Source organism: Protopterus annectens, chromosome 3.part0, assembly GCF_019279795.1.
Source record: "Protopterus annectens isolate FY-2018-M chromosome 3.part0, PAN1.0, whole genome shotgun sequence".
Lineage (NCBI taxonomy): Eukaryota > Metazoa > Chordata > Ceratodontiformes > Protopteridae > Protopterus > Protopterus annectens.
The window spans coordinates 1,504,962,745-1,504,972,576 of record NC_056731.1 but is presented as its reverse complement, the minus strand read 5'-3'; positions in this window follow the sequence as shown (position 1 = coordinate 1,504,972,576).

The following is a 9,832-nucleotide window of genomic DNA, read 5'->3' as shown; positions in this document are numbered from 1 at the left end:
TCAACCTTTTGTGGTCAATGTTTTTAGTATTAATCTACTGAAGTTTAGGCTAACTTCATTATATCCACATATGTGTGTCTATGTGTTTGTGTGTGTGTCTGTATAGCCATAATATAAGCAAAGTCAACATACACTGCAATAGTGCATTATCCATAAAATGTTAGGCAATATTGCAATTTACATGCATATTGCACATGAACTCTGCTAATAACATTACCCCTTTAAATTTTCAAAAAAAAATACACTAGCTGTCCAACTGTTTCAGACACTTGGAGTAGCTTAGTATACAACTTTTTAGAATCTTACTTTAAGTAACACTATCCTCAAAAAAATGGAAACCATGCATGTTATAGAGACACGTTCTAATTTATTTGTATTAGTACACTTATTTGTTGCAGTACTATATTCCTGGCATACTAATCCAAAACAAACCTCACATCAGGACTGCATGTATGTTTATGTATCTTTTTTGTTCTGATCTATTTCGTAAGTGATTCTAACAGATACTCTTCATTTCATCTTGGACGGTTTTACACTGAAAATATATTATCTGTAAGTGCTAAACACTTTGCAGTATTTTTATGTACTTTCCACGGGCAGTAATTGAAGTAACAAAGAAGGGCATGATGATTGAAGTGTTACCTTCCCTTAGTGAAGGTAACAAAGAAGGGCTTGATGATTCAAGTGTTACCTTCACTAAGGGACCAAGGCATGCCCTGCCCTACATTTTTGTACATATACCTTAGCATTAGACTCTTCTTCTCGGAGAAGTCATATGAAATTTGATTCCTACTCAAGCATGAAATAAAAGAAAATAGTTGAACACATTAACGAATTAATGTTTTATTAATCAGGCTAGGGGCTGTTCTTCAGGGGATACCTGAGATGGCACATATAGTATTAGAGGAAATTTAGTGGGTGTGTCAGGGAATTTCCACTACTCTTTTCTATAGGTACCATTAAATATTTTACATCCAGCTGAAGTGCCATCAACTCAAGCAAATTGAACCTCAATTTAATGTCTTACCTGAAGGGTAACACAGTTGGGAGTACAGCAACACCCTGTTACTGAACTGCTATATCAACAACCCATTCACCTAGAGGTTGAATAGAACTCACAACCTTCTGTTCTTTTAGGACCAAAAGCAAGTGGGCTACCTGTTGTGCCACTGACACCATGATAATAGTGAAGTTACTTAAAACATAATTGTACTTTTTGCTGCAACACAGAATGAACCAATGTGTTTGCTATATAAAGAATACATTATATTTTAACTTATGCACTAAGATAACTCACTGAATCCAAAAGCAATGCATAAATTAAAAAAAGTATTTGAGATTATGAGCCTGAAGATGATGATTATGCTGAAAGAAGTGCTCTGCTGCTGCTTTTGTGTTAGCACATGAATAAACCAGTCTTCATGGGTTCTGTTCAAACAGCTTTAGTTTAGACAAACCCATCACTATAGAGGCTTACTGACTGTGACTTAAGTAATTTATATAGACTAATAACTGTGATCATGCATGCTCACTCTCTGGCTGCTTCTACAAAATGGCACTAGAGATTGCACGTGTCTGGAATTTAACCTCAGCTTTGGCCGGCTAAGAACTTGCTATATTCAACTGGACGTATAAGAGAATTTAAGTACCTTTATCTGCTGTTTTTTTTTTCAAAAAAATACAGTATTTAAATTGATTTTAACTGTGTGGAAGGAATATTAGCTGAACTGGAAGTTAGTCAGTGTTTGCTGAATTTTGTTATTTGCTAGTAATTACAGGTGTGGGGGTAGTCACATTCTTTGATTTCCTGTCCTTGCCTATTTAAGTGGTACAGTGTGAAATATTTTCTGCTTAAAAACCTCAGCTTTGGCCGGCTAAGAAATTGCTATATTCAACTGGACGTATAAGAGAATTTAAGTACCTTTATCTGCTCTTTTTTTTCAAAAAATACAGTATTTAAATTGATTTTAACTGTGTGGAAGGAATATTAGCTGAACTGGAAGTTAGTCAGTGTTTGCTGAATTTTGTTATTTGCTAGTAATTACAGGTGTCGGGGTAGTCACATTCTTTGATTTCCTGTCCTTATCTATTTAAGTGGTACAGTGTGAAATATTTTCTGCTTAAAAACCTCAGCTTTGGCCGGCTAAGAACTTGCTATATTCAACTGGACATATAAGAGAATTTAAGTACCTTTATCTGCTCTTTTTTTTTCAAAAAAATACAGTATTTAAATTGATTTTAACTGTGTGGAAGGAATATTAGCTGAACTGGAAGTTAGTCAGTGTTTGCTGAATTTTGTTATTTGCTAGTAATTACAGGTGTGGGGGTAGTCACATTCTTTGATTTCCTGTCCTTGCCTATTTAAGTGGTACAGTGTGAAATATTTTCTGCTTAAAAACCTCAGCTTTGGCCGGCTAAGAACTTGCTATATTCAACTGGACGTATAAGAGAATTTAAGTACCTTTATCTGCCATTTTGTTTTTCAAAAAAATACAGTATTTGAATTGATTTTAACTGTGTGGAAGGAATATTAGCTGAACTGGAAGTTAGTCAGTGTTTGCTAAATTTTGTTATTTGCTAGTAATTACAAGTGTGGGGGTAGTCACATTATTTGATTTCCTGTCCTTGCCTATCTAAGTGGTACAGTGTGAAATATTTTCTGCTTAAAAACCTCAGCTTTGGCCGGCTAAGAACTTGCTATATTCAACTGGACGTATTAAAGAATTTAAGTACCTTTATCTGCTCTTTTTTTTTCAAAAAAATACAGTATTTAAATTGATTTTAACTGTGTGGAAGGAATATTAACTGAACTGGAAGTTTTCACTCTGCTCTTCAGTTACTCCCGCCCACCCTCCCTGTTTTTGTTTTGGTGTTAGTCTTAATTGCCTTGCAACTGCCCGCCCTTCTTGTAAATTTGTCTTTGGATACTCCTTCTGGGCCCATCTCATTTGCTCACTCAACTGAGTGCAGTGAGATCATATTCTGATTTCAGACACTCCTACTGTGTACAAAGAGAGCTTCTGGGAAACAGAAAAAAAAAAATTAAGCTTGTTTCCTGCCTTTCCTGTTAAGTGGTATGGACTATTTGTAGGCTTCTGAGCCCCCAAGCCCTTCTGTGTTGGAGGGAAGCCTTCTAGCTTAGTTTTTTTTTCTTATAACTAGCCAGTTTTCTAGTTTCAGCACTCAAATCTGTTTCTTTGATCTCAGCACTTGTTCAGAAAAAAAAAAAAAAAAAATTCATCTGCTTTTACTGTACTTGCGTTTCTACCTACTTTTTTTTACTTTTGCATCATCTTAAAAGTACTCAATTGTATTAATTACTGCTTGGTGTAACTCATTCTAAGCCTTTTGGTTTAAAAACTTGGGCTTCGGACCAGTTGTTTTGCACTGAGAGGGTTTGTGGTCTGCACTGTAGTGGCAGAACAGGTAGCTTACATCCTTCTAGGTTGGGAACTGCTGATTGAGAGCTCAGTGTCTGTTATTCTAAAAGTGTATTAATTCTGGTTTAAGCACTTGGGCTTTCAGGCCAGTTATTTTACATTAAGAGGGTTCGTGGTCTGCACTCTTGTGGGAGGCGAGGCTGGGCTCTGCCCTTCTGAGCTGGGAATTTCTGGTTGAAGGCTTATAGTGCATGCATATCTGAACTGCTTCTTACTGAAGTTGGTGCGCCTTGTTTGCTGTGGCATAGACTGGATTCGAGCCTGCTGGATCTAGCTTTGTTTGTGTAACTTAAGCACTAATCCAGGCATTCTCTAAAGTATTCAATTGTATTTATTACTGCTTGGTAGTAACTTGATTAAAGTGTAGCTATCATTCTAAGTCTTTTGGATTAAGCACTTGGGCTTCAGACCAGTTGTTTTACATTAGGAAGGTTTGTGGCATGCACTGTGGTGGCAGGACAGGTAGCTTTCATCCTTCTAAGTTGGGAACTGCTGATTGAGAGCCCAGTGTCTGTTATTCTTAAAGTGTATTAGTTCTGGATTAAGCACTTGAGCTTCAGGCCAGTTATTTTACATTAAGAAGGTTTGTGATCTGCACTCTTGTGGGAAAAGAGGCTGGACTCTGCCCTTCTGAGCTGGGAATTTCTGGTTAAAGGTTTATAGTGCCTGAATATTTGAACTGTATCTTACACCTTGTTTGCTGTAGCATAGACTAGATCCAGGCCTGCTTAATCTAGCTTTGTTTATATGCTTGTTGTTTGTTTGCTTGTTATTTCCCTGGAACGCTAATTCCACCTAATACACGGCTTCTCAGTGCTTCTGTGGATCACTAGTGATATCTGCATTGCTTACTGTACTTATTTCCTTGTTTCACTTGAAAGAAAGTTACTGTTTGTCGTTTTTGCATTTAAGTTACCTGTAACACATTGCACTTAAGTTACCTGGCACTTGCTCACTAAAGCAATTATATAAGTTAGCACTAAAAATTAAAAGCACTACCCCCTCACTCCCCACTGGCCCTGGTTTTCAATTATTAAGGAATTCCCAATATTATTCTAGCATTTCCAAAGGTCAGTTGTCAATCTCCTCTCCGGTCCAGCTGGCGTATCTGGGAATCTTGAGGCAATGTTACAATTGCCTCATGTACACAGACAACCCTCTCCTCCTCCCAACAAATTCCAACACATGTGAGAGATGCAACCATATAGCCAAACTGGAGGCTAAGCTCTCTCAACTCAGTACTGGCATAACCAGTCAGGAGGAGAAGGAAACCACACTCACTACAATTCCAGTCTCACATAGACCTACCACGACAGCAAACCAAACACATAATCACACAAAAACATACTCGGAGGCTCTAAATAAAGATCTGCCGAAGCAGCAGAGACCTCCAAAGCAGACACCCAAGCAGCCGCTACCCCAAAACAAAACATGTGCAACACATATCTCACAAAGCCAGTGTGCCAAACAGTCACAGCCCTTAAGACTAAACAACACACCTGATACACTTGTAATAGGTGACTCTATCATCAGGCACACTGACGTCCCGCTCACCAGGCTGAACCAGGAGAGGGTCACGGTGAGCAGCCTGTCAGGCGCTAGGATCCGCCACATAACATAAGCACTCAGGTCACTCCAAGGCAAGTACAAATATGACTCAGTCATTGTCCATGCTGGTGTGAATGACCTGAGACGTACCTCCCTGGACTACATGAAAAGAGACATAAAGGAGCTCTCTGAGCATGTAGCCCAGGCCGGTATGACCCTGACCTTGAGTAGCATCTTACCCTCACCAAGAATGATGCCACAATATGAAGACAAGATGATCAATTTCAACAATTGGATTAAGTACTGGTGTCATTCAAAGGGGATCCAATGCCTGTCAGCTTGGGATGATATGCTCAACAAGCCACGATGCTTCGCTAGGGACGGCTTGCACCTGTCACTCCTGGGCTTTCGAATATTGGCAAAGGCTCTTGCTACCCCCATAGTGCCTTTTTTAGGCAAGGCTCAAAAGACAAACCCACCTCCATAGGTATCACAAGGGATAAGAAACTAAGAGTAATGCTACTCAACGCCAGAAGTCTAAACCTCAAGATGCACGCACTCGAAACTCTCCTTAGCATGGAGAACATCGATATCTGTGCAGTAACAGAAACCTGGTTCAGGGCTCCCGAGAGCACCCCAGCACTACCAGGTTATACCTCATACCATGCTTTTCGGCCCCAAAACTTGGACCGAACCACAAAAGGAGGGGGAGTATCGATATTCATCAAAGATACCCACACCTCCAGGTTGGTGGCAAAGCACGAAGCATTAGAGACTATCCATGTGCAACTAACAGTGGGTAAAACTGCCTTCCAGTTTATAGCCTGCTACAGACCAGCCTCCCAAACCCAGGAACCCCACTCTGCCTTCCTGAGAACACTGGAAAATATGAAGGTCTCTACAAACACCATTATATTGGGCGACTTCAACTACCCAAACATAGACTGGGAGCATTACTCTAGCTCCAACACCCTAGAACAAAGATTCCGAGAATTTATAAACCCAAATGCTATGGAACAACTTGTTACCACTCCCATAAGAGGGGAAAACATACTGGACCTGATCATCACCAACATGGGGACTCTATGCTCCAGACCAGAAGTGTATCCTTCACTGGTAAGATCAGACCATAAACTAATCTCACTGGATATTCACATCCCAACCCCACCCCCTGCCCAGAAAACCACAGTGAAAAACTTCTCTAAAGCAAATTTCACACTCCTCAAAACTGAGGTGGAATCCTTCAAAGCCCCCGGGCCTGTGGAAAATACAGCCCAGACCACAGAATCCTTTATAAACGCATTCTATGAACACCTTCAGGAATGCATGGATCATGCGATCCCATATAAAACCAAGACCCAATCCTTCAAAGGCAGACGTCCTGTCTGGTGGACCCCAGCCATAAACAAACTATACAATAGAAGGAGGAAGCTACTAAATGATAGAGCAAAATCCCAAAAAGGGAAGGCATCACTGATCAGTATTAGAAAAAAACTACGGGCACACATAAAATTGTCTAAGGCTAGCTTCGAGAGAAAAATTGCACAGGACACTAAGGATAATCACAAGGCTTTCTTTAGTTATGTTAGGAACCCGGGTGGTAATTCCCAGATATGCTCAGAATTAGTCCAAAATGACAAAAAATACACCGAACCCACAGACATTGCCAACATCCTAGCTGACAGGTTCAGTGCAAACTCCCCCTCCCCACCAAAAGGACAAATATCTATCCCAGCAGAGTGCTGCCCCCCTGACATCTCAGATGCTCAGGTAAGAGCCGCCCTCTCCAAAGCAAAAAACACAGCATCAATGGGACCAGATGGTGTCCCGGCTCGTCCTACATGAACTCCAAGAAGAGCTAAACCCAAACATAAAACTACTGTTCAATCTCAGCCTTACTACAAGATATGTGCCCAAAGAGTGGCGTACAGCAACAGTGGTCCCTCTTCATAAAGGTGGTGCCTCAACGGATCCTGGAAACTATCACCCCATAAGCCTGACTAGCTTGGTCTGCAAAGCTATGGAAAGGATCATCATGGACCTCATAAATAAAGATATTGTGGACCTACAAACACTGGATCCTACCCAGTTTGGCTTTGTTAAGGGCAGATCCTGCCTCTTAAACCTGGTTGATTTCTTTGAAACAGTCACCAAGGCCATTGACGAGGGGAAGGTGGTCCACACAGCCTACCTGGACCTCGCAAAAGCCTTCGATACAATACCCCACTCGGGCATTATAGATAAGCTCACCAGCTTAAATATAAACCCTATGTCACTAGATGGATTGCAAACTGGCTCAAGGACAGAACCCACATGGTTAGAATTGCTGGAGCCATGTCAGACTCCAAACCAGTTACAAGTGGTGTCCCACAAGGCTCAGTCCTGGGACCTCTCTTGTTCGGTATATATTTCTCGGAGGTACAGGCCAACACGGAAGGACTGTGGCTGACCAAGTTCGCAGATGACTGCAAACTGGGCACCATAATCGACTCTTCAGTCAACACAAGCATCCTCCAAAAGGGCCTCATAGAAACAGACAACTGGTGCCAGAGCCATGGCCTCAAGCTAAATGCCAAAAAGTGTATAGTCATCCCCTTTGGCAAAAACAAAGTGCCCACAAATTACCACATAGGTGCTAATCCATTAAGTACAGAAGAAGTAATTAGGGACCTGGGGACCCATGTTGATTGCAATCTCTCATTTGACAACCACGTTGCCAAAGTGGTTAGAAAAACATTTTATATAGCCCACCTAATCATGAAGGGATTCACATCTAGATCAGGGGACGTCATCGTGCCTCTTTACTCATCCCTCATCAGGCCCATAATTGAGTACAATGCCCCTTTTGGGATGTACCTTACCAGTCACCTGCAGCAACTGGAAAGACTCCAAAACTACCTCACCAAGAGGATCAAAGGGCTCAAACAGATGCCATATGCTGCCCGGTTAAAGAAACTCCAGCTCTACTCAGTGGCATACCGCATGTTCAGAGGCGATCTGTGCCTGACGTATAAAGCCATGTCCAACCTGGAATTAATGGACATGCTGCACCTCAGAAAATCCAAATCCCATCGAGCTACGCGCTCGAGAGACTTGAACCTCAGCACTGAAATAAATAGGACATTCTGGAGGGACAGATTCATAACCCAGAGGCTCCCTTCACTCTGGAATAAAATCCCAGTCCAGGTTAGGCAGAGTCCCTCATTGACTCTCTTCAAGAGGAATCTTGATGAGTGGATGGGAGATCATAGGTTTACCCCGGGTATCACTTTTGTGTCACTGTTTGACAGAGGCACAGTATACTAACCTCAAAAAAAGGGCATAGCAAAATAAATTTAAAATGGGTGGCGAAAGCCAAACACATTCTGGCTAGGCTTATAAATGCCCTAGGGCAGATAGCCTAGTATGAACCTATGAACCTATGAACCTATGTACAGCCTTGCGTGCTACTTAAAGATACAGCCCACACTTTACACTCTGATCTACATCCTCCCTCTTTGAGAAATAGATCATGCAATTTGTCATGAGATTATTTAACATGCAAAAATCCCAGATATGCATATTTCACAATAGGCTAAGAAAATCATCCACATCGCGGGAATTAGATTTAGTTACTGGGACAGTTTCTGCAAAATGGTTGACCTGTGGAATGTTCAAATCACTTTATAGAATAGATTTAGTCTTTTGAACATATTCTGGTCTGGAAACAGTGTCTGACTCATTCTTTGATTTAGAGTCTGCATCACAAAACAATGTTGTGACTACAATGATGTTGATTCTGGTATAGGTAGAAGATGTCTGTGATTCTTTCTATACTCCCCACCTTCAGAATCTACCAAGTAGGATCTCGGCTTAGCACAGGTGCCTGTAATCTGTCCTATTCGATCAAAGCTTTTTGTCATCTGGACTCATACCATCTCTCCTTCCCTCAATGGATGAAGTAATCTGCTCTAGATTTCTGTATATTACACTTTTTAAACAATTAAGCCATGATGGTTTTAGTGTTCTTAGGTTTAGGCTGCAACAAACTTCCAGAAATAGGTAGAGTAGTTCTAGTTTGCCTGGAAAGTATTCTTTGAGCAGGTGAGCCAAGAATATCATCACAGGGTATGTTTCTGAGATTAAGCAAATTCAAGAATGCATTGGTATTGTCACACTTTGACTTTTCAAGTAAATGCTTTGCACTCTGCACTGCACATTCAGCTAGACCATTGGACTGAGGATATTCAAGACTACTATTGACATGCACAAAGTCCTATTCTTTTGCATATTTCTGAAACAACTGGCTAGTAAATTGAGTACCATTGTCAGAAAAAAAGTTTCTGTGGACTACCATGAACTGAGAAATGATGTTTTAAGTTAGTAATAACAGGTGTTGAGGTTAAGTTCAGTAGTAGCTCAGTCTCAAACTAATTCAAATAAGAGTCTACCAAAACTAAGTAGTGTTGATTGTTCCACTCAAAGATATCAGTTGTTACCATACACCAAGGTAGTTCAAGAACTGGACTTGGCTGAAGTGGTTCTCTTTTCAAATACAGTCTAGTACTATTGCATACTGAATAAGAAGAAAGAACTGTATCAATGTCTTTTGATAATGAAGGCCAAAATACCAAATCCTTTGCTGTTCTCTTAGTGGATGTGGATCCTCGGTGACCATGATGCAAAATCTGAATATATTCTTGTTGTAAGGAAGCAGAAACAACAATTTTAGGACCTTTCAAAATAATGCCATCTTCCATCAACAATTCATCTCTGTAAGGAAAATACGAGTGCACCTCAAGCGATACACTAGATTGCTTTGGCGTCCATCCGACATTAATATAGTGATTGAGCTTCTGTGAAAT